This window comes from Rhinolophus hipposideros (assembly GCF_964194185.1).
Source record: "Rhinolophus hipposideros genome assembly, chromosome: 17".
NCBI lineage: Eukaryota > Metazoa > Chordata > Mammalia > Chiroptera > Rhinolophidae > Rhinolophus > Rhinolophus hipposideros.
Genome location: NC_138063.1, coordinates 27,447,603 through 27,473,048, shown reverse-complemented (window position 1 = coordinate 27,473,048; position 25,446 = coordinate 27,447,603).

Here is a 25,446-nt window from a genome sequence, read left to right as displayed (position 1 = left end):
GCCATCCACTGTGTTGCCCCAGTGCCTCTTCCTGAGACCATATCTATGACAGTATGAAGCCAACCCCATATTACCTGCTAACAGGGAAGGAAAAAAGCTGTGTTTATTTCATAGGTTGATTGGCTCAGCATATGGGCACAAACTAAAAAAATAGACTGCAACTGTAATACATTCCTTCTCAGAGGTTACCATAAAAACAATTGTGGGTGGAAATGCCCCCTGTATTCAGAGGTTAATGGGATGTGCCTGGATATCCACCATGTTGGAAAGATGTGTGGCCTGAGGTTAAAAAAAAATAATACATATATTTGCAGTGGCAAATGGCTTGGCTGGTTGGAGACAGGGAACTGGAAATGGAAGAGGAAAGATTAGAAGATCAAGAAGAAGTAAGTCTGAGAAAGAAGAATGTGGAAAGACCCAGATGTGCGGTCACAATGTATGAATATTTTTGTAATAGTGGGGATGCCAAAAAATGTATTCACTTTGGTCAATGTTGCTCAAGCAGTAGTTCGCGGTAATCAGAAGTATCCGGAATACTAATGGTAACCACTTAGAGCACTTCTTGTAATTGCAGAAGTCAAACGTGACTTGTATTCATCTTTTGTTATTGGTGATTTTATTTTAATAAACCTTAATTAACTTTTTAATAAACTTTTAATAAACTTTTCCTTTCTTCAAAAGTGTATACATTTTTTAGCACCCTCTGTATATGCTAATGCCAATAAGAGAATATCCATTTCAGAAAAATCACTGCAAAACCAAGTAGACAGAGTAACCTAGCTGATGTCAGCCACTTTTGGTAATTGGACATCCTAGTGCATCTGGAGATTAAGGGAGAAATCAGAACTAGATAAAATAAACCAGAATGTGTCAATTTTTCTTCAACGATTATCTATCAATGTATCATGTCTTAGTGCCATCCTTTGCTTAACATTCGTTTGGATACAACAAAACTGGCTGTGCAATGGGATTCCATCACCTCAGCAGCCCCCTTTACACTCTGATCCTCATGACAATCATGGCAAAAGAGAAGAGATACCCAATGAAAGGACGGAAAAGTTACAAAGGTTAAGGAATTTGATAAAAGTCTTATAAATATGCTTCCCACCTTTCTTACCGGAATCACTGTATATGTTCTTGAGACCAGTTCCACACCTTTGTTTGAGAGAATAGAGGCCATTAAACATTAATTTTGTTTCCCAGAAGATAGGATTGAAGAGTTAGTTATACCATAGGCAATGATATCTTTCTCTCTCTCTCTGTCTCTCTGTCTCTCTCTGTCTCTCTATATATTTATATCATCTATATCATCTATATCTATATCTATATCTATATATATATATCATCTATATCTATATCTATATCATACACACATGAATATATATGTGTATATATACACACATATACATATGTATGTATATATATATACACACACGCACAAAACTGGTTTCAAAATCATTATTTACACTATATGTCTTGTGTTCATATAATGATTTTGAAACAGATTACATCCTATATTATTTTTAAGCATAGACAAATTACTTAGCCTTCTTTAATCTGTTTACTCATTTTTAAAATGGTTTAAATGAGGTAATTTAAGAGGAAGCATTATACAGGATCCTGTACATATAAAACATTCAATAAATATAATCTAATAATATTAGTAGTAATTTCTAAAATAAGTATAATGGCTATGAAAATAAAATGTTGCGAGCATGAGATAAATATATTATTTCATATTTGATGCACTAAAATATTATTATATCTTAACTATTCTCTGGTGATATTATTAAAAGATGAGTCTTATTTATATTATGGCCAGACTTTGTATTAGCTCAATGTTTACTTACATATATTTCATATTCTCTCAGTTCCCCCCAAAAATCAACATTTTTAACTGTACATAAAGCATAATATTGTCAAACATATTAATTCAGTATCAGACTGATTGAGATTTTGTGATAATTCAGACAGAAGTATATTGGAATATCCTTCTTTGCCATGGCACAAAGATGTTTACTGAGAAAATGGATGATATAAGTAGTACCAAAAAGGAAAATTTAAGGTGCTTGAGAGAACAAACCTTTACAATTCTTTAATCATACTCACAAATGGGAATGATATTGAGAATTTACAATGTGTAGGCATTAAATTTTTAATTTAATTTTTTATCCTATCAATGTTATACATGCTTCTAGCTTTTATTTTTTTAAATCATAGTGAACACACACAAAGTTTTATAGAATTCATTATAATAAAAGCAATTTCCTGAACTACTTCATCCCCACATTTTCTGTTACCTAGAGAAAATAACTTTTTGACCTTTTAATAGATCTCTTTTCTGTTTTAATCTACATCTCTAAATAATATGCTTATATAGTTACTTTTAAATTTTTTAGCAAGATGAGATCTTAGCAATCTTTCTCATCCCTTTCTGCCCTCAAACATATGCATTCTTCTTATATCTTCATCATTCACATGTGATTATGTCATATTTTGGATTGAATTTATATTTAGTAATTTACATATTGAACCACTTTTTGTTGTCTCTTAAAATAATAATTTCCCCCCTTTCTTTTTTTGCTTACTGTAGTTTTCTATTAATTTTTATTAATTTATTCCATACTTTCCTTCTTTTGTTGGAATTTTATTTTAATACATGAAGATCCTTCAGGTATTTTCTCTGTCATCTTCATGAAGCAGTTTTTGCAGGTATCTTTGACTTGCTTCAATCTGGGTTGACTGATCTCTAAAATCCAACTGTCTTTTGGAATTTACTTTCACCATCACACAGGGTATTTCCTTTGTTTCTCTATTGTTTCAGAACCTATGTTTCCATTATGCCATATGTCCTTTTTAGGCTTATTTTCTTGCGTTTGGAAAATCATATCATTTGTTTTGTAAGAAAAGGTGCTCGGGAGGGAAAGTTGTGTGATCTCACATGTCTAAAATGTTTTTATTCTACTTTTATCATGCATCGATAGTGACTAGATGCAGTATTCTAGATTGGAAATAATGTTATCTCAGAATTTTGAAAACCTTTCTCTATCGTCTTTTAATGTTCAGTTTCGTTTGTTTGTTCTGTTTCATATTAAGAAATCTGATGCCATTTTGATTTTCAATCCTTTATATGTAAACTTCTTACTTTCTGAAAGTTTAGAAAGAATCTGCTCGCACCCATCGTTCTGAAATTCAAGATGCTGTGTTTTTGTATAGATGTACTTTCATTCATTTTCTTGGGCCTTTCATAGGCTCTTTCAGTCTGGCAATTCAATTTCCTTGGTTCTTACAATTGTTCTTGAGTTATTTTTTATTGAATTCCTTTCCCCGTTTCCGCTGCTTATTCTCTCTTGAACTCTGTTGTCCAGATAGTGGATCTTCTGTACCGGTCTTATAACTTTCATGTTGTCTCTATTACTTTGCATCTTAGTCTTTGGTTCTTTCTGAGATATTTTTCTTTCAAATTTATCTTACAATTTTTTATTATATCTTTCATGTTGTATTATAATTTTCAGTCCCTATAGCTTGTATTTGTTCTATAGATGTTCTTTTTTGATTATCCTCTTCTTATTTCATAGATTATCTCTCTGAGGTTGCCTGGATACTGATCTTCTCTTTCTTCTCTCTTTTAGGATATTAAAATGCACATGTTTTTTTTGAAATTTATTTTTTCTTCCTAGTCTATTTCTGCATCAATTTGTTAGTATTTGTTTATTTGTTCTGGCTTCTCTCCTGGTTGTCATTTGTTGTTTAATTATGTTTATAAATATAAACTAAGACAATTACTGGAAACTTAGAATTCATGGATGGGAAATATCAACTGTAATGTTCACTCAGGGTAACCTAGTTTGGCTGTTTCATTAGCTATCATCTCTGTCAGCACATTTAGAACTCATCCCATGAGCTAGTTACATTTTCCAGAGGAGTCTCTTGATTTCTTCTGCTTGTAGGGCAGCAAATTGGCTGAAAGTCTTTTGGTTAGGTTAGGAAAGAAGACTAGGAGTTTTAACAGTTACTAACGGGATGTACGTAGAGTCTACCCTCTCACAGCTGTAATTGACATTGGCCTGTCTGTAGATCACTGCTTACCCTCTTTAGAGCATAAAATTCCAGCCTTTCTGTGGGGTGAGAGGTGGTAGTTATTTATCTATGCAAAGTAGGAGAAGGAAACTGAGAAGAGTCTAAAACAGTGGATCTCAATGGGAAAAGTGTATTGATATTTTAGGCTGAACAATTATCCATTGTGTGGGATTGTCACATATAGTGCAAGACTATATTACTGTGGATACACCACTGAAAGCCAGATGCCATCCCTTTGTCATGGTGATAGCCAACAATGCACGTCCATATTTCCAGCACTCCCTGGGAATGAAACTGCCCAGATTGAGAAGTGATTTCTAAACACACTTTTCTTACTAGAAGACCTGTATAAACACCCTCCCAGAGATACCACCAATTCTTGAGATTTTAAAAAAAATCATTGCTGCCACAAATTTTGGAGGTTTTTAGTCTTTTTTTTTTTTTTTCCATGTTTTGAATTGTTTCTACAATTTTCTACTGCCAGTTTAAATTCATCTTTGGGGGGGGTCCAATAAATTATTTAACATCCATTGACTTTCCAGCTTCCAAAATGCTATTTTTATTTACTTTTTTTCTGTTTGTGGGTTTGAATGTTTTCAAAAAGTTTACTTTATTGTCATTTTACTGGGGTTTCATCAAGGAATGGAAGTGAATGAGCACACTCTACCTACTGTCTTTAACTATTATTATACATTCTTTTTGTGTACTATTTCATTTATGTCCACAACAACCATCTGAGGAACAGATGCAAATTAAGCCCATATTTTAGCCTAGGAAACCAAGGATTACAGAATTTATGTTCCTTGCCTAAGTGCCCAGCTAGAGCAATATACTTAAGCCAATGTTCTCACACTTTACTACCTGTTCTCAGGGATCTTTTTTTTTTTTTTTTTTTTTTTTGAGGGTTTCCTTCCGTTTGCCTGTGGGTTCAGGTGAGCATCGTGTGGAGAGGAGAGTGTGAGTAATAGGCAGTTTCAAGAATTAGAGTGTGGGTTTCCTCCAATGGTCTCACAGGCAACAAATGGTAAGAGGCTCCATTTTGCTTTCCCTTCAAAACCCTCCTGATCTACGTGAGCAGAACTGCAGAGGGCCTCAAAAGTCAAGCCCGTTTTAGAGAATATCTTCAGATTATGTGAGTACCCTCTCTACACTGCTACCCCCTGTTCAGACTTTCTATTCCTTCTCATTGGATGGACACTTTTAAATCCCTTTTTTTTTTTTGACAGGGCTACACACTCCTTAGAAAATCTGACCAAAGTAATAAGCTTTCTTCTAAAAATAATTCCTTTCTGCATTCATTTTTAGAGAATTTGTAGATCCTCTGTATCCAACCGGAGACCCCCCAGAAGTTTATAGATTTGTTTAATGTTATAATAGAACTATATTCCAAAAACACCCACTCAAAATGTTTACTCTTCTATATATAAGAACTAGAAAGACTAACATTCTTTCTCCCAGGACTTTTAAAATATGGTTTGGAAAAAGATACTTTGAAGCTACTGTAGACAAAAGTTATTTTAAGTCACTCTTACCATGTTTTTTTCCTTTCTGTTCTAATGAACACATGAACTTCTAACAAATTCAGCTCATAACAGTGACTATGAGAAGGAAGATAGAAGGATAGCTGTGTGGAGGTTTATCCTATTTCTTGGGACTTTCTAGAGTGTTCTCCTTTGACAGAGCAGAATAACTTCAACGCCCAACAATTTTCCTCCTGCCATGTTAAATCACAGACAATTCCCGGTAGGCTTCCCTCACTAAGTATATTGTTATGGTTAATTTTGTGTCAATTTGACCAGGCCATGGAGTGCTCTGATATTTGGTCAAATATTATTCTGGGTATTTCTTGGAAAGTGTTTTTGGATGAGATTAGCACTTAAGTCATAAATGGAGTAAAGCACATTCACCTCTTGTATGAGAGTGGGTGGGGCTCATCCAATCAGTTGAAGGTCTAAACAGAGGAAAAAAGCTGACCTTCCACTAAGTAAGAAAGAATTCTTACTGTTTGACTGCCTTCAAATCAGGACATCAGCTTTTCTTTTCCTGTCTTTGGATTTAAATTGAAACATTGGCTCCTCCTGGGTTTGAAGTCTAATGGCCTTCAGACTGAAACTACAGCATTAGCTCTCTGGTCTCTCAGATCTTTGGAGTTAAATTGGTACTCAGTCACTTCTCCTGGGTCTCCAACCTGCCAACTCACCCTGGAGATTGTGGGACTTATCAGTCTCTATAATCATGTAAGCTAATTCCTTATTCTCTCTCTCTCTCTCTCTCTCTCTCTCTCTCTCTCTCTCTCTCTCTCTCTTTCTCTCTCTCTCTCTATCTAGCTATCTAATATATATGTATATATAGATATAATATAGATATTTAAATATAGATAGATAGATAGATAGATAGATAAAGAGATATAGATAGATTATATACATCCTATGGATTCTGTTACTCTGGAGAATCCTGACTAATACATCCATGTTAGAGAGGAGATATAATGGGAAGAGAAGGGAAAATGGTTTAAAATAGAAGTATGACTATATGGTTTAATAATGGTTTAAAAAGATAAAGATGGTGTACATTTTTCCTTTTAGAATAAAAGATGCCCAGTTTCATAATGCAAGCTTCACAGGTAATCCCAGCATGCTCTGCAGAGCAGAGTTCTGTGGAACTTCATAACGAATTTAGTGTCCACAGAGCAACCACTTCACTGGGCTTGAACAAGCAAAATATTTAATTTATTTGCATGTCAAATCAGCATCGCAGCTTCTCTTGTTTTTTTCCTCTTAAATTTGAATGGGAAGAAAGCAAGAATCTTTTTCCTCCCATTATATCAAAGTGATTTTGTATGTTGATGGAACCAGAAGAGATGAACTTTAAATGTATAATTGTTTAAATGTTTTGTTTTACTTTTTGCACTATGATACCTCAGTAAATATAAAAAATCACACATCAGAAAAGGCTGGGTTCAAATTCCAGTTTCTCCTCTTATTAGTTGCCTGGGTATAGCTAAATTGCTTATCCTAGATGGGTTTCAGTTTCTTCTTTTGCTAATTATATAAAATAATACCTTACATTGTTTTCCTTATGAAGCCCTTATGAAAAGTAAATGAGATAAAGTGTATGAAATCATATGTGCTATGGGTCTAATAATTAGTATGAATACATTTTAATATCAGGGGGAAAAAGGAATGAAAAATGATTGTGTTAACGGAGAAAACAGTTTTGTATCGTAAAAGAAAAAGAGATGTATATCATTCATCTCAAATCCTAATACTATAACATTTCCTTCCGTATATGGTCTATGCATACTTATAGTTAGACCTAATATTTGTGCCTACAAGCATATTTATGTTACAGATTTACACAAGCAGATTGGAACTGTTTGCTTCTTTTCTCTGAGCTTAGCTGGAATGGTTCCAGAATGAAAGGGATACTGATTAATCCCTCAAACCTCCTACAGTCCTAAACATCAATGGGATTATCTCAAAAAGCCTAAAAAAGAGCCAGATAGATCACAGGATATTAGAGCTAGAAGCGATTACCAAATCCAATTCTTCCCTACCCCGTTTTGCAAACTCCCCAGATAAAAACAGAAGTTTTGAATGATCTGCCCTAGTTCGTTTGGGTAATTAGTGGGAGAGCAGATACTCCAAGCGGGCCTCTTCACTGTCCATTCCGTTGTCCTAAGTTTTCCCCTCACAACACACTGTTCTGACTTTGGTGTTCATGTCTCTTAGGGGAGCTTCCGGACCCTCTATGTGGAGTGCTTTGCCTCCATCTCCACCCAGCTAGATTTGTACATGAAGGATTTTTCTGGCCTGGAGTTTGTTTAGCAACCATGGAGAGAGGGCACAAAACCTGTTTAGCACTGCCCTGCTCCCCAGAGAAAGTTGATGATTGGAAGGAGGGGAGTATATGTAAAGATATCAATTATTTTTATTTTCTGAGAACTCTTTTCTTGGGAAGGGTACTCTCCAGGCCTGTGGCCAGGTGGGTAAGGAACTCACTTCCACAAATGGATACCTAACTTCTCTCTTTCCACATATTAAGGGTCTGGTCTTTTGCTAAGGGTCAAATCATCTCATTGTAAGTAAAGCCATTTGGGGTGGTGTTGAGTAAGGGTGTCTCCAAGTGTCATTGAATCACACACTCGACCTTAAGAAAAAGAATGGAAATGCATAACTCTTAGTCCCGCTCATGAAGCTTAGGAAAGAGCAGTAATAGAAAAATAATACATGGGCTGCTTTTTTTTTTTTTTTTTTTTTTTTTTAGAATTTGTTTTTACAGCGGGTTTAGATTCACAGCAAAATTGAGAGAAAGGTACAGAGTGTTCCGGTATATACACACGTCAACTCTCTAATTATTAACATCTGACACCAGAGGGCTGCTAGTTACAATCAATGAACCTACATAGTTCACTGTTGCTATTATACATTCCAAGGTATTTTTGACAAATGTAAAATGACATGTATCCACCATTATGATATCATACAGAGTAGTTTTACTGCCCTAAATGTCCTCTGCGCTCTACCTCTTCATCCCTTCCTCTCCTATCACCTCTGGCTACCACGGATCTTTTTGCTGTTGCCATAGTTTTGTGTTGGTTTTCCAGAATGTCATGTAGTTGGTATTATACAGTATGTAGCCTTTTCAGATTGGCTTCTTTCACTTAGTAATATACATTTACGTTCCCTCTATGTTTTAGCACTTAATAATATTCCATTGTCTGGATATGCCACAGTGTATTTATCCATTCACTTATTGAAGGGCATCTTGGTAGCTTCCAACTTTGGGTATTTATAAATAAAGCTGCTATAAATAGTTTTGTGTAGGTTTTTTTGTGGACATAAGTTTTTAATGCCTTTGAGTAATTACCAAGGAGCATGGTTGTTGGATCATGTGGAAAGAGTACATTTAATTTGGTAAGAAAGGGCAAAATTATCTTCCAAAGCAGCTGTACCATTTTGTGTTCCCACCAGCAATGAATAAGAGTTCCCTGTTGTTCCAAAGCCTCACCAGCATTTGGTGTTGTCAGTGTTCCAGATTTATGGCCATTCTAATGTTGTGTTTCTCTGAAAATAAGACCTAACTGGAAAATAAGTCCTAGCATGATTTTTCAGGATGATATTCCCTGAACATTAGCTTTAATGCGTCTTGGATCAAAAATTAATATAAGATCCAGTCTTATTTTTGGGGCAACAGAGTAGGAGTGCAGTAGTATCCTGCAGTTGTTTTAATTTGCATTTCCCTAATGACGCATTCTGTGGAGTACCTTTTCATAAGTCTATTTCCATCTGCATATGTTCTTTCTTAAGATATTTGTTAAGGTCTTTGGCTTATTTTTCAACTGGTTGTTTGCTTTCTTAGTATTGAATTGTTTTGTGTATACTGGAGACCAGTCCTTTATCTTGTGTGTGGTTTTTGCAAAAATGTTTTCGCAGTCTGTGGCATATCTTCTTATTCTCTTGACAATGTCTTTGACAGGACAGAAATGATTACTTTTAATGAGGTCCAGCTTATCAAATTCTTTCTTTCAAACATGGTGCCTTTGGCTTTGTATCTAAAAGCCATCACCATACCCAAACTCAACTAGAGTTTCTCCTATGTTATCTTCTAGAAGTTTTCTAGTTGTACATTTTACACTTAGGTCTGTGATCCAGATTAAGTTAACTTCTGTGAGGAGTGTACGGTCTGTGATTAGATTTATTTATGTATTTATTTATGTATTTATTTATGTATTTATTTATTTAATTTTTGCATGTGGATATCCAGTTGTTCCATCACCACTTGTTGAATGAGACTTCTTAAATAAACATTTCTGAGAGAAAGAACATTGGACTTGGCCCTGGGTCAAAGTGTTGGTGTTCATTTCCAATGTCCTGCCTGTTTCTCTTTCTAGTCTATTTCCCCTAATTGTACTATTTGTCTGAACTCTCAGATTCTTGTGTTTCCTTACACCTTGTTTAGAGGACTGGGAAAGGCTATGTAACCTCCCAAAGTGTTCAGAAATTCACATTATTGTTCTTTTAGGATTGTTTTCACTTTAAGGGTATTTGAGGAAGATGGCGGTGATTCCTTAAAAAGGAATAAGTCTCTACTGCTTACATTTTTAATGCTGTCATCAGAGCTTTCTGGGTATTTGGGAGTGGCATGGTGGTGACAATTTGAATTTTGATAAAGAAGCAAGAAAATATACATACATATTTATATATTTAACTTTGATCTATGTATCACTCTCTTTGCCATGTATTCTATTTTAAAGGCTCGTAGCCAAGAGGAGAGTTGTACATTCTCTGGATAGCTTGCAATTTTCTAAAACTTTAAATATTTGCTTTGCTGAGTCTTGTGAATAATCGTACATTCAGACCTATAATATCCATTACTATCACCATTAATAATATATACACAAAATTAAGCAAATATGCTAAAGACAATGCAAAAAAAATAACTTTTTTTTTAAATCCTAGCACTTACTAGACTAGTACCCAAGATCGTGTATCCAGATACCCCCACTTCTTCTTGACTCTTCCAAGTTACTGTTATTCTTCTCTTGACTTTGGCAACTATGGCCAACACTATTCCTTGGCTCATTCCTTCAATGAAAATTATCTAAGATCTGAGTTCTTATTTCTCAGCTGGTGATTCAACACTCTCTATCATTAATTTTTAATATATACTATATTAACCAAGATGTTTTACTGTTCGACATATACTGTGTATATCGAACAGTAAAATATCCTAGTATCAGATGGCAAGCAGCTCTTCATTGTCTGCAATAACAGTTCTTAGACTTATTTCATGCAGTCAAATAAGCTGGTACGTTGGGATGAATTTTGGCTTGCTTAGTGGAAGATATTAAATTCTACTTACATACCATACTCAAAATGGAATTTTATCCCATTGTCTCCCCTGCCTCTTCTACATTCCTGCCACCACAGTAGCAGTGTTTCTTCATTGCTCATGGTTTTCCATGGTTTCATTTCCTGTTCAAGATTCAACAGATATTGGACGGAAATTACAGGTTTGTTTCTAACTTTGCAGTCATCTTTAAATAATTTCTTCTAAACTGTCATGCACTATGGAACTAAAATAAAGACTGGTGCAAGGTTAGAAGACAAGTTGCAAAGAGAAAACACGCCCAATTTCCTTTGCAGAACGCAAGCTGTCCCCATAGACACTGAGCTTTATTCTACCATAGCCAAATGTATTTCTTACTTACATCATGAAGGGGTATTAGGTAACTAGAACAATGTGTATAATGTTTGCCTCATGTTCTGAAAGCCCTTGATTCTCTCATTTCCAACAATTTCATTCCATTTTCTTTGAAGCTAACTTAGTTGAATGCCTCATGACCTCAGACCCCATAAACACCCTCAAGACTTATTTTTCTGTCTCTAATCCATCTAGCTTTAACTACAGGCTTTCCTTTCACCATGTTTACTGTCCTAAACAACCGATTTCTCATCTAAGTTCCCAGGTCAGGACCGTGGAATGGTTTCCAATTGCCTAGGAAAGAATCTGTGCGATCTTGAGTTCAGTGACATTCACAAGTACTGTCATCTCCGTTTTTCTCATGCTGCTCCTCCATGTGACTCCTCTGAATCAGGCAAGTTGGTCAGTGCACTGTCTCACCAAAAAAATTCCTGGGAGCTTTTAGCTTTTGTATGTAACTCACACCTATATCACTTCTGTCTGTCTGCAAAATTCTACGTTCTTTTCTTTCCTTTTTAGATCGAATGCATCATCCATTGTCTTAACTCAAATTTTCAATTTTCATTTCTCTGTGAATCTTTCCTTAGCAATCTGTAAGAATTTCCCTCCTCTTATCTTCAGTCACATTTATTACTTGCATTAATCATGTTGGCACAACTTAATCATTAGTGATTCTAGTTATTTTTTCATATGTGTCTCTTTTGCTTATCCAGCTGTGTGGCAAGTCCCACAAAGCAGTCAGAGTAAGTTCCCTAAAAGACATATTTGATTATATCTTTTCCTTATTTTAAACTCCCCAATAGTTCTCCACCGTGGCTAAGATAAAGTCCAAATGTAAGAGCCTTCACTACCTGTCTTATGATCACCTCTCTAGCTGCATCAATAACTGTGTTTACCATTTCCTCTTATTCAACCTTTAAGACAACAGATCTAATTTACTGATTTTAGATTCTTGCCTCCAGTCCTTTATACAATCAGCCATCAAATCCTTGCACTTCTGCCTGCTAAATGTTTTTTAGAATCTTCCCATTTGTCCCCATCCCTATTGCCACAGAATATAGCAGCATTCACTTTTTTTTTTTTTCTCTTTTCTGGAACAGTGGCTCACCTTTCTAAACTGAGTGATTTTATAAAATACAGCACTGAGTTTGAAGTGATTCTGAGTTATGCCAATACACATAGATATTTACAGTATAAATTTGAATGTACACATTCTAGGGTAAAAAGCAAAATGGGAATCATTGTCAAATTTTTATTCATAGGAATGGATGACAAGAAAATAGTAGCATATAGAATGAGTCAAGAAGAGGGTATACCAAATATATTTAATGTTTAATAAATGAAATCTGAGAAAGCAGCCACAAAAAAGAGAGGTAAACAAATCTGGTGGGGTATTATTCGAGATAAGAGAAGAAAGTGATATGAAATAGAATTTACAATGTTGAATCCTGAGAGCAGCTCCAATGCAGATAGACTGAGATGCAATATATTATAACATCTGTGAAGATAGTCAGGTCAAACTTATTGTGCATTCATTATATGCCAAACACTAGACTCATCATAGTTTAACTTTTCTAATCCAGTGAGTTAGGCTATTGACTATGAAGGAATATGGGAGTGAACTGAGAAGCTCTAATGAGATATAGGATAACAGAAGCTGTTTTTCTGTTTTGTTTTATGGATTATTTTTCCAAGTTGGATGAGACTTGAGCAACTTTAATGCTAATTGATAGGATCTGTAGAGAATCAGGAATTGCAAGGGAGAGAGAAGATAGAGTGAGTGAAGCCAAGAAGGCAGGAGACAGTGGAAGCAGAGCCCAGGTAGAGAGGTATTATTAGCCAATAGCAGGACAACAACAATATTTCCCATTTTCCCCTGAGCAGTGGCTGGATGAGTGTGTGAGGCTTCCTGGAAGTTGACAGATAGAAAGAGATGTCATTTCTTTTAATGGCTTTATTTTGGATACTACGTAGGATGTGAGTTTGTTTGCTGGCAGTCAGATGTGATAGGTAATGCAGTGATCAACGCTTTTGGAATCTGAAGATCTGGGTTCAAATTTCCCAGCTTTGATGTTTGTCTTATCATATCTGAGCTGTCCTCTTTTAGCTACTAGACCAGGTTCATCTCTCCCAATGTAGAGGGTCGTCATAGCAACACTTCACTCAGCGCCTGTCACATAGTAGGAATTCCAAAAAAACTTACAGTTAAATCTGAATCTACATTACCCTCCACCTCACCCTTTTAGCTTGTTGAATTAGAAATCAGTAAGGAGCCCTTTCAAAGCTTTCTGCCAACAGCCATTGTAAGGATAAAAAGGGAAAAAAAAGAAAAAAAGAAAAAGCTTTAGTAAGTAGACAGTGCTATTTTCTGTAGAGAGGAAGGGCACTCTGAGTTAGTACCCACCATGCCTGGAGCCATTAATGAAGCCTGGCTCCTTTTTCTCATCATCGCAGCCTTTCAAAAGGAGAAAGTTCTTCTTGGCAAGGAAGTGCTATTTTCAGAGACAAGATTAGGCTCATTTTGGGCAGGAGTCGTGCTTCTTCAGTCCCGGCACCTCTGAAGATTAGGTTAAAAGGTAAGAAGGAATGACTCAGAATAATTACATTGCTTTACTGTGAACTTTAAGATCTTTCCGTGGACGAGTTTTACAAGCAGTGATAGATAGTCACGGAGAGCAGAAAAGTACAAACCCAAGGGACAAGAATGGCGATGCCTGACTGAATTTCTACACAAAAAGAAGCTTGGCCAGCTTTGTTATTTTTTTCTATCTCCCCAATTTCACAGGAATACTTTTAATATACTTTCATCATCCCAGGTTATGAAAACAGATTTTTTTTTTCCTATCCACCTTCACTGTGTAACTGTATCTCTTCCATAAAGCAAATTTAAAAAATCCCATTCTGAGACCAGGTATACGAAAATAAAGCACTATATACACACATAAAGTTCAATTGTTATTTTATAATTGGGGAAAATACATCCCATAAGTATGTCTCTGAGCCAGAACCCAATGTCTTACCTCTCAGCACTAATCAAGTGAACTATTAAAAAGTATTTATTGATTCCTTATTGAGTTTTTAGCTTAATGCTCAGCTATTTGGGAGATGCATCAAAAATAAAACTAGACAGTTCCTAGATTTATGAGTTTACAATGTACTTGGATGGAAAATGGATGATTTGACTGTACACCTGACAGTAAGGAATAATACGTAATCATAGATATTTAAATACTATTTGTACTTATTATTTTTATTCCCTTATTGTTATCCTCATACATACATCCACTCGGTTCTCATTGTCTCATACTTGGAAGGAATCCTTGATGTCTCCTTTTCTCTGATGTCCCACGTCCAATCAATTGCTAAATCCTAAGATTTCTATTCCTAAATATCTCCAAAATGTACCCAATTATATCCGGTTTGTACTGCCGTTATCCTGTTTACACCACCATCTATCCTTACCTGGAATGCATCAATAGTTTGATAATTGTCTCCCTGACTTCCAGCCACACCCTTTGCCAATGCAGTCTACACGGTGAGCCAGAGTGATCTTTCTAAATGCCCGATACAACAGTGTCTTCAAGTTAACATACAACCCAATCTTTCATACCTTTTCCCTCATGTCTGTTTAAATCATCCTGTTTAAAACCATCCTAGCATTCACCCTGACTCTTAAAACAAAGGCTGGACTCCTTGTCATGACTTTAAGGCACTTGCTGCTGTGGCCCTAGTTTGATTCACAGGATTTTTTTCCAACCACTCAAGAAAAGGGTGTATAATCTGGGCCCACTGACCCCCTTTCTGCTTCTCCCCTGCCCTCACCCCTGGCCATGGTTCACTTTTTATATCCATCTTTGGAAAGCCTAGCACCATTACTTTGCACTTGTTTATAGTCTGCCCTCAGCCATAATCATCATCATTTTATTGTTATTGTTTATTCTAGCCTTTGTCCTCATCTCTGTCATTCAATAAGACTAGGATTCAGTTTGACTTATTTGTTATCTTACCATCTTAGGCTAAATCAGCCCCTGGCATTAAGGAAATGACCAATAATTAATAGTTGGGTGAATAAACAGGAACCTGGGTAAAGATAAAGTTCTGTAAGAGAAGGGTAATGGTGATCTATAAGTCAGCAGGAAAGGATTGAGGTTGGCTGGGATTTGAGAAAGCCACAGATAGCATTCCATTCTGGGAAACCATATGAGCAAAAACATTAGGACAGATATCAGTATAATAATGAAGCAACCACCTGTCTTAACAGAAGCAGTAGGTGGATGTTGGAAATACTGGGAAACTGGGATATTGACCTAGATTTTTTGGGGGGTGGGGGATAGTTAAGAATATAGAAGACCTCGGCAATAGGGAAGACATTTACTTTTGATGAGATAATAAACATGGAATAGTTAAAACATTTCCTAGAATCTGGAAATTGTCAGGGAGAGAAGGAGGAAAACATGTGTGCAGAACACAACGCTCTATTTTTTTCCCTATTCAGATACTAAAGCAGCAAGAGATCCTTTTTCTACAATCCTTGAACTGGGAGAGAACAACAACCAAAAAAACAAACAAAAACAAAAAACACTAACAAACAAACAAAAAATTATCTGTGATTGTCAGGCAGGTTGCCACAAAGCATAAGCTCACAAGCCCTATAGTCTAAAGCAAAGTGCTTCTATGTCTCAGCTGTATAACATTAGGAAAGTTATTTAACCTCACTCAACCTCAGTTTTCTCCTCTGAAAATGGGGATAAGAATAATTGGATCTACCTCATAAGGCTGTCATGAGGAAAAAGTAATGTAATTCAGGTAAAGTGCTTGACTCATAGTAAACATTCAATGAAAGTACCTATTATTTTCTTGACATATCATAGTTCTTTTTATTATTTTGTATTTGCAGTTTCCATTCTCAGGTAAAAAGGTTCAGCGTGAGTTATGTACCCTTTTTAAATTAGTTTTCTGATTGTGGTTTTTGATTAAATGTCATGTAAGATTCAAAGTAGAAATAAATAATCATTCAGACAAGATGTTATACCACAAAAGAACCACAGAACACAAATGAGGGAAAATTCACCATTTGTGTCACTGTCTAATTCATCTGAAGGACTGTGGGACATTCAGAAGAACTTGATATTCTGTAAATTAATGACTTAACACATTGGATCAAATATTCAAAGATGATAAATCAACAAATGTTCTCTATTCATTTATGACAAATGTGACTCACACAGCACACAGTAGCACTGATGATGGCAGACGCACATGCAGAGCCTGTTCAGCCCTCAAAGCAGAGCCACTATGGGACCTCATAGAGATGAATTAACAGAAGGATGCTCTGGGATAAGACATGGAGAAACTGGAGGTTGTGTGGTGAGCAGGAGAAGGCTTTGCCTGGAAGGACAAAGGAAACAGTGTTGACAGAAGAAATTGGCTCTGACAAAGATGTTAGGTTTTTCCAAGTCAGTGTTCTCAAAGGAAGTAGCAACCCAGCTACAGGTCATTATGTGCCAGTATAAGAAAGTCTATTGTCTGTGCCAAGTGGAGTCCTTGACAGCTAAGTTTACTGTAATTAGTCAGAATACCATCTTGTCATGGGAGAGCAATTCATTTATGGCAGATTCCCAGCCAATGCCTAGGGCCATGAAGAGAAGAGTCCAACTCCTATAGGGCTAGACCTAGCAGAAATTAGATAAGGAAATAAAGTGTGATATAAGTTGATTGGCATCGAGGGCCATGGACTAAGAGGAAGCCTACTTTTCTTACTAGGCATGATAAAAAGAAGAGAAAGATGTAAGAATTAAATATGACTTCGTAAAAGAACAGAACATATATTTCAATAAAATGCCCTCACAGAATCTAAAGCTCATCCTTATTCCATTAGGTATTGCAAATGTTTTGTTGCACAACTACCAAGGGTCATCACTATGTTCAGGAATTAGTAACTTTACAATTCCCAACTGATAAACTTTCCATCCCAGTCAACATTGGCTCAGAAAATTGGACCATGGCCCTGTGGTTGTATCCATAAGAAAGCTCAACTTTGGGGATCTGAAAAATGGCACAACTAAGAGAATCAAACCAGTGATTACAAATCTGCATTGTACAAGTCAGCATGGTCTGACCTATGTGCCATCAGACAATACCATGTTGTTCACTGAAGAGAATGATAAAAACAACCATATCCACCCTTAGTGTTCTGAGCACTGGAAATCTTTTTGGTAAATTTCATGTTGACTTGAAAATGAAATGAGAGGTTCAATTGTTTTTGATTGAACTATAGTACTTATGTATAGGTAGTTCTTGGAAACATTATTCTGGTTATTTTATAATTTTATATAAAATTTTAGAGAAGAAAGAATGACTAAAGAAAATAGAACACTGTTGTTTTTTTCTTATTTCATTTGCAAATGAATGTCTGTGTTCTTAGGATGGTAAAATAGGTTTAAAAAATCTAAGCATTACCTTCTAATTTGTTTATAAAGTCTCTTATAGTAGCAATATAGCTTTTGATTTCTTCTCCATTGTTATTGTTTCTTACAGCATTTTGCATGTGCAGAATATCCAAACATGTTCCTGAATATTGATAATCACTATGTACTTTTATCATTTATGAAAAGATGCATAACTAGAGTACTTTTTGAACTCAGTGATTTTACCATATCACTGAATATGAAAATAAATTGAACATTTGAGAGAAGCTAATAGGTGAAACATGATGGTTCTATATCAATAAAAATAAATTTTGATATGGTCGTTAGAAACTATTTTTAAAGGTCATCTGTCTTCATTAATGGCCAAGACAACTTTCAATTTAAAAAAAAAAATCTAACTTATTTTAACTTTTCTTAGGCAATAGTGTGCAAACAAAGATAACACCTCTTTAGCTATTTAAAGACATAGCTTTGCGCAGGAGAGATCCAAGATGGTGGAAGACAAACATTGTGCATGCTTCCTTCGGTGAACACATTAAAATTACAACTAAATTATAGAAAAGTTAACCTGGAGAACCATCTGAAATACAGCTGAAGAGAAGTTTTATAAAGGCATATAAAGAAACAACATCAAGATTGGTAGAGGGGCAGAGATGTGAAATGGGCTGGCTCCAAACCTCCATGTAGTGGTTGAGAATCAGGAGGGGTATCTGCTTGTGGAGGTTCTCCACAGAGGAGCGAGAGACCCCAGCCCCACACCAAGCTCCCCAGTCCAGAGTACTGGTGCCGGAATAGGAGCCCCCACAACATCTGGTTGTGAAAAACAGTTGGGATTCTAAATATCCGGGTTAGAGAGAGGACTGCGAGAAACCCAGGCATCCTCTTAAGGGGCCCGCGCACAAACTCACTCACTCACAGGCACTCACCCTGGGTTTCAGCGGAGGGATGGTGACTCGGGGAGTGTCAGAGGCATGTGGGGGGCAGTGGGTGACCTAGACCTGCACTGGAGCCCCTGCCAAGAGGCCCCAGAACTAATATACTTGGAGGTTGGGGTGTGCCTTCAAGGTGAGGGCTAGAAGACAGTTGCCATCTTCCCTGTGAAGGGGCCTTTTCACATGCAGCCAGCAGACGAGTGCCATCTTTCCTGTGTTGAGCCTTCCACCCATGTCCATGGCCAAATCTGAATCTGAATTGGTTTGGTGAGCTTTGCTCACTCCATCCAGCTGACTCTGCTGGGACCCCACCCCACCCAACTCCCCTAATACTGGAGGTACTTTCTCCATGAGCAGCCAGCCCCACCCACATTGAACTCTTTCTTGGAAAACTATCTGTGTCCACAGAACCCAGATGAATGGGGACTAGTTTTGATGTGCTCTGAGACTTCTGTTGAGTAACTTAAGCTCAGTACTGGCACCAAACAAGAATCTGCATTAACCTGGTGAACACACTCTCCCCACTCTAGGGACTCCCTGAGAACTTGCCTTGCCCAACTTGAGTTTTGCACAAGGTTTTATCAGTGGCTGGATTTTAAGGAACCTAGAAGATAACAGCAGGCCTCAGGGTGTTCTGGTTTTTGAGAAGATAGCCCAGGTCTGGTATCAGACAACCTCAGTTCACAGTATGGCCTCTCCCATGTGCCTTCAGGTTTAACACAGGAAGTGAACAACTGTGGATTGCTTTACAGCTCCTACAAGGTAGTCCCTGGCCAGTCACAGGCAGTGGGTGACCTAGACCTGCACTGGAGCCCCTGCCAAGAGGCCCCAGAACTAATATACTTGGAGGTTGGCTTCAGACCAAAGCAGAGCACCACTCAACTAGCCCCACAAATGGCACCCCCAAATGCTGTCACAATAGGCACCAGAGCCCACTGGCTGAATCCCACTCCATGGGGTAAGCCCTTCCCCGCCCCGCCTAGCACACTGTAAGCTATGTACATGGCCAAAACCTACAGCCAATCAGCCTGAGGGGCAATCCCACCTACTGATATGTCATTAGCAATCAAGGCTCAACTATAATAGGAGGGAACACGCAACCCACACAAGGGAACACCTGGAGCACATGACCAGGGAGACAGTGCCAGAGCCCCATAGGACCCCTACTACATAAGGACATGCAGGTAAGAGTGGGAGACATAGCAAATGTACCTAACAAACACAGAGCAGCAACCAAGATAAGGAAACAAAGAGATCCATCCAAAATGAAAGAACAGGAGAAAAACCCAGAAAAAGAACTAAATGAAATGTAGGCAAGCAACATACCAGGGACAGAGTTCAAAACAATGGTTATAAGTATGCTCAAGGAGCTTAGCAAGCACTTCAACAGAGAGATAACAAGCATAAAAAAGTACATAGAAACCATAAAAAAGAGCCAGAAAGAAGTGAATAATACAATAACCGAAATTAAAAATGCACTAGAAAGAATCAACAGCAGACTAGATGAAGCAGAGGAATGAATCAGCAATTTGGAAGACTAGGTAGCAGAAAACACCCAATCAGAACAGCAAAAAGTAAAAAAAAGAATCCAAAAAAATGAGGATAGTTTAAGAGACCTCTGGGACAACATCAAGCATAACAACATTCACTCACGTCATAGGGGAATCAGATGGAGAAGAGAGTAAGCAAGGGATTGAGAACTTATTTGGAGAAATAATGACTGAAAATTTTCCTAAGCTGGTGAAGGAAATAGACATGCAAATCCAGGAAGCACAGAGAGTCCCAAACAAGATGAACCTGAATAGGATCACACCAAGACACATTATAATTAGAATGGTAAAGATTAAAGACAAAGAGAGAGTCCTAAAAGCAGCAAGTGAAAGCCAACTAGTAACTTATAAGGGAAGTCTCCATAAAATTGTCAGCTGATTTCTCAACAGAAACTTTACAGGCCAGAAGTGTTATGCACAATATATTCAACGTGATGAAAAGGAAGGACATACAATCAAGGTTACTCTACCTAGGAAAGCTACATTTAAAATTGAAGGAGAGACAAAGAGCTTCCCAAATAAGAAAAAAAAAAAAAGAAAAAAAAAAGACTAAAGAAGCTCATCACCACCAAAACAGTATTACAAGGAAGGTTAGAGGGACTTCTTTAAGATGGGGGGAAGGGGAAATATATATATAATGAATAATAAAATGACAATAGTTACATATCTATCAATAATTACTTTCAATGTAAATGGGTTAAATGCCCTAATTGAAAGACATAGAATGGCTGGATGGATTAAAAAAAAAAAAAAAAAAAAAACAATATCCTTATATATGCTGCCTACAAGAGAATCACTTCAGATTGAAAGACACACACAGACAGAAAGTAAAGGGACAGAAAAAGATATTTCATGAAAACTGAAATAAATAAACCAAAACAAACAAACAAACAAAAAACTGGGGCAGCAATCCTTATACCAGAGAAAATAGACTTTAAAAAAATGCTATAGCAAGAGACAAAGAAAGACCCAGTAATCTCACTTCTGGTTATTTAGCTGAAGAAAGCCAAAATGCTACTTCAAGGGGACATGTGCATCCATATGTTCATTGCAGCATTGTTTACAATGGCCAAGAAGTGGAGGCAGCCTGGGCGTCTGTCAATGGGATAGATAAAGAGATAAAGAGGAGGTGGTACATATATACAATGAAATATTGCTCGGCCATGTAAGGGAATGCGTTCTTGCCATCTGTGGCATCATGGATGAATCTGGAGGGTATTGTGCTGAGTGTAGTTTCAGACAAAGAAAGACAGACGCAATGAGATTGCACTTATATTGGACTCTGGAGAACACAATGAAGAAAATGGAAACAAGCTCATAGATACAGAAAACATTTTGATAGTTACTAGATGGGAAGGGTGTTGGGGGTGTGGGTGAAAAAAGGGGAAGGGGTTAAGAAGTACAAATTGGTTGTTACAAAGTACTTATGGGGATGTAGGTTATAGCATAAGGAATATAGTAAAACAATATTTAAATAACTGTATGGTGTCAGATGGGTACTAGATTTTTCAGGGTGATAGGTAGGAAGGGGTTGGGGACAGTGTGAAAAAGCTGAAGGCATTGAGAATCACAAATTTTTAGTTACAATATAGTCATGGGGATGTAAAGTACAGCATAGGGAATATAGTCAATGATATGGTAATAACTAGGTATAGTGCCAGGTGAGTACTAGACTAGTCAGGGGGATCACTTCTTAAATTATATAAATGTCTAACCACTATGCCGTACACCTGAAATTAATATAAAATAATATTAAATGTCAACTATAATTTGAAAAAAAAATAAAGGGGAAAAGGATGAAGGGGAATAAGAAGTCTAAGTTTTTAGGTATAAAACAAATAAGTCATAGGGATACAGCATAGGGAATATAGTCAATAATACTGTGATAACATAGTTTGGTGTCAAATGGTTACTGGACTTACCATGGTGATCACTTCTTTAGATAAATAGATGTTGAATAACTATGGTATACTCCTGAAACTAATATAATATTTTATGTTAGCTATATTTTTAAATAAAAATCATATATATATATATATATATATATATATATATATATATACACATGCATATATATAGCACTTTGTAAAACAGAAAAACAAACACACAAAAACCTCTAAGAAAATTATTTAGGTGAGATGTGCTTTGGAACAAATACCTCCATGGGAAGAACTTGTCCTCTATTAAGTAGGGACCCTGTATTACAGAAAATGAAATGGCATCAAAAAAATATTTTCAGTTGTTTTAAAGAATAAACAGTTTTAAAATCATTTTTTAAAAACTGCTTTCAGAAACAAAAACTCATAGACACAGACAACAGGTTAGTGGTTACCAGAGGGTAAAGGGGGAGGGGTGTGGTAGAAGAGGGAAAAGGGGGTGAAATATATGGTGATGGAAAAGGTGACTCTGGGTGGTGAACACACAACGTGGTATATAGATGATGCATTGTAGAAATGTACACTTGAAACCTATGTAACTTTACTAACCAATGTCACCCCAATACATTTAATAAAATAAATGACTCTATGTTGTGGGTAAAGAGGGTCAAATATGTGGTGACAGAAAGATTAGACTCTAGGTGATGAGCACACAATGCAATATACAGATGATGTGTTATCAAATTATACACTTGAAATTTATATAAGGTTATTAACTAGTGTTACCCCCCACCCAAAACAAACAAACACACACACAAACAAATAAACAAAACTGCTTACAACAATCTCCACTTTAAACTATAGGGACTGAGACTGGTTTAGAGGAGGTAAAAAGGGATTATAAAAGCTCCATACAATTTGTCTCCTTTGGCAAATCTACAGTGGAATGGTTTAGTTTTCCTGCCAGGATGGTTAAGTTAACACTTAATTAGTATGTGTACCAAACAAAACATGCTTTTGGGCAGCACTTTTTTTTTTCTTTTTCATTTCCCCCCACTGCCCCACAAATAAATAGTCTGATTTCTGCCCAAAATATTCAAGGAAAAGGCTGTGCTTGCCTGGGGCAGAGACCAGATGCCTTGACTTCCAGCTTCCTTCCATCAAAGCTGTGCAGTTTGGAAATTAAAATCTACAGCAATAATGAAACATATTAAAATGCATGCAAAGTCTTGAGGGCTTATAATATGCTAAAAACTGGCAATGCATGTTTACATCCATATATCAACTTGGATGTGCTGAAAAGATTTAAAGTGTAAAATATGCAAATATGTGTCATATTGTCACACTTGGTCTCTCTAATGGAACTCCCTTTCATCTCAAGTCGTCTTAATTTCATGAATATTACATGGCCCTCACACCTTTTACTCCTGCTGTTGCTAGGCTGAGAAGATTATGAAAATATGTTAATAGTAACTTTCATCAAATAAAAGTTGCAATATTCCAAATAAAGCATTTTCTCCCTCCTCTTAAAATACAAATGGTGAAGGGGTTCACGCTATTTTGTTTCCCTGTGGGAGACTAGATAACTATAGGCCAATTAAATTAATGAGAAAAGACCATGTGAATGGCAACATTTGTGCATAATGCGGACTGGTTGCACGTATAGATAGGTATGCAGTGGTATTTAAAATATTCCTGAAGACTGAAAGTCATCCCAGCTCTGTGTACTGATAGTATATAGAAATGTTTTGTTTTGTTTTAAATTAGGCTGTCCTACACAAAAACCCATGATTACATATTTAATTGTTGAAACACTCTGGGAAGTAGAAGGAAAAGGAGAAGTTTAAGAAATCTGTCTTCATTTATGAAGGTGGAGAACAATGATAACATTGAGATCTCAAATAACCAAAAAACAAAGAAAAGGGGAAAAAAAAGAAAATGATATATTCTGTCCATCTTGAACACATTGTCCCCAAACTTTCAGAATGACAGCCTTCTTTCTTTATCCTGACATGCGCTGAAAGGCTAATTAGGACTTGCTTGGTGGAAAGCAAAAGAAGAAACATTCTTTTCTAGATCCAATTCTTACCAATGAGTAAAAAAAGAAACTGGTGACTATGTAGAAATGGTAAGACTCTTAGACCTTGGATTCGATAACAGAAAACAAAACAAATGGAACTTGGGATTTAATTAGAATTTTATTTTAGAGGAGCATTGGATTCAATAAATTTGGAGAGATTATTTTTAACCAATTAACAGATATTCTATAAATGGTTAAAGGATGGGCAACTTAAAAAAAAAAGATACTTTGAGAAGATGTTTGCCAATAATTGAAACGAGGAAGTTAAATAACATTTCAAAGGAGACAGCTTTGTGGCCCAGGAAACTTTCACAGGGGTTCTATTTCTTCAGTGTGTGCACAGATGATGAAAGAAAGGACATTCAACAAAGAGGGATACAAAAAAAAAGTCCATACATGGGAGGCCCATGTTGAGAAGGCGGCAGTGCAAATTGTGCTGGGCTCCAAAATGCCAAGGGTAGCAGGAAGGATACAGGAAACTAGGTTTCTAAAGAAGACTGCAGGGAGGACAAGCTATGGCTAAAGACAGATGGCATAATGCTGACAGAAGACAAAGAGAAGAGAGAACTTCATCATCATTTTTTTTCCTGAATTGTTGCTGTTGTTACTGTTGTTTTTGTTATCTTTTTATTTTTATTTTAGTACTGTATTTTTTTGTTTTCTTTTGTATTGTTGCTGTTGCCCTAAAAACTTGCTTTCAGATTAGAATTGTTAGATGAAAAGGGAAAATGCAGCCCTTGCTGTGTGAAGCCGGGTAAATAAGCACACAGATACTATCATTTGGTTTTACTTTATTTATCAGATTCCTCTTTTTTCTTAGTAGTATATGATCTTGGTGGAAAATCTGGAAATTTCCACAATTTGGAGAGAAAACAACATTCTATATCTTTTTTGCCTCTCAAAGGCAATGCCTCTGTATTACGCAAAATTTAGATTATATTCTTTAAACAATTCTATATGCTATGATTTAAATCTAAATATTATCTCATGAATAATTTTCCTGCATCGTTAAGAATGCTTTATAAATCTCGATCAATTGCTACATATTTGATGTTACATGTTTTTACATCAATATTAGATATTTAGTTTGTTTTTAAATTCTGTCAAATAATATAAATGAAATAAAAATACTGTTTTTGTCTATAATATAATTTTAGATAAATAACTATTAAGGGGATCAATGCAGTTTACGAAATAGCCATGCTTACTAAGTTTAAAGAAATATAATAAAAAAAATATAAGATAAATTATTCCCCAAAATACAATATTTCATTTATTACTTCTTTTTCCTTT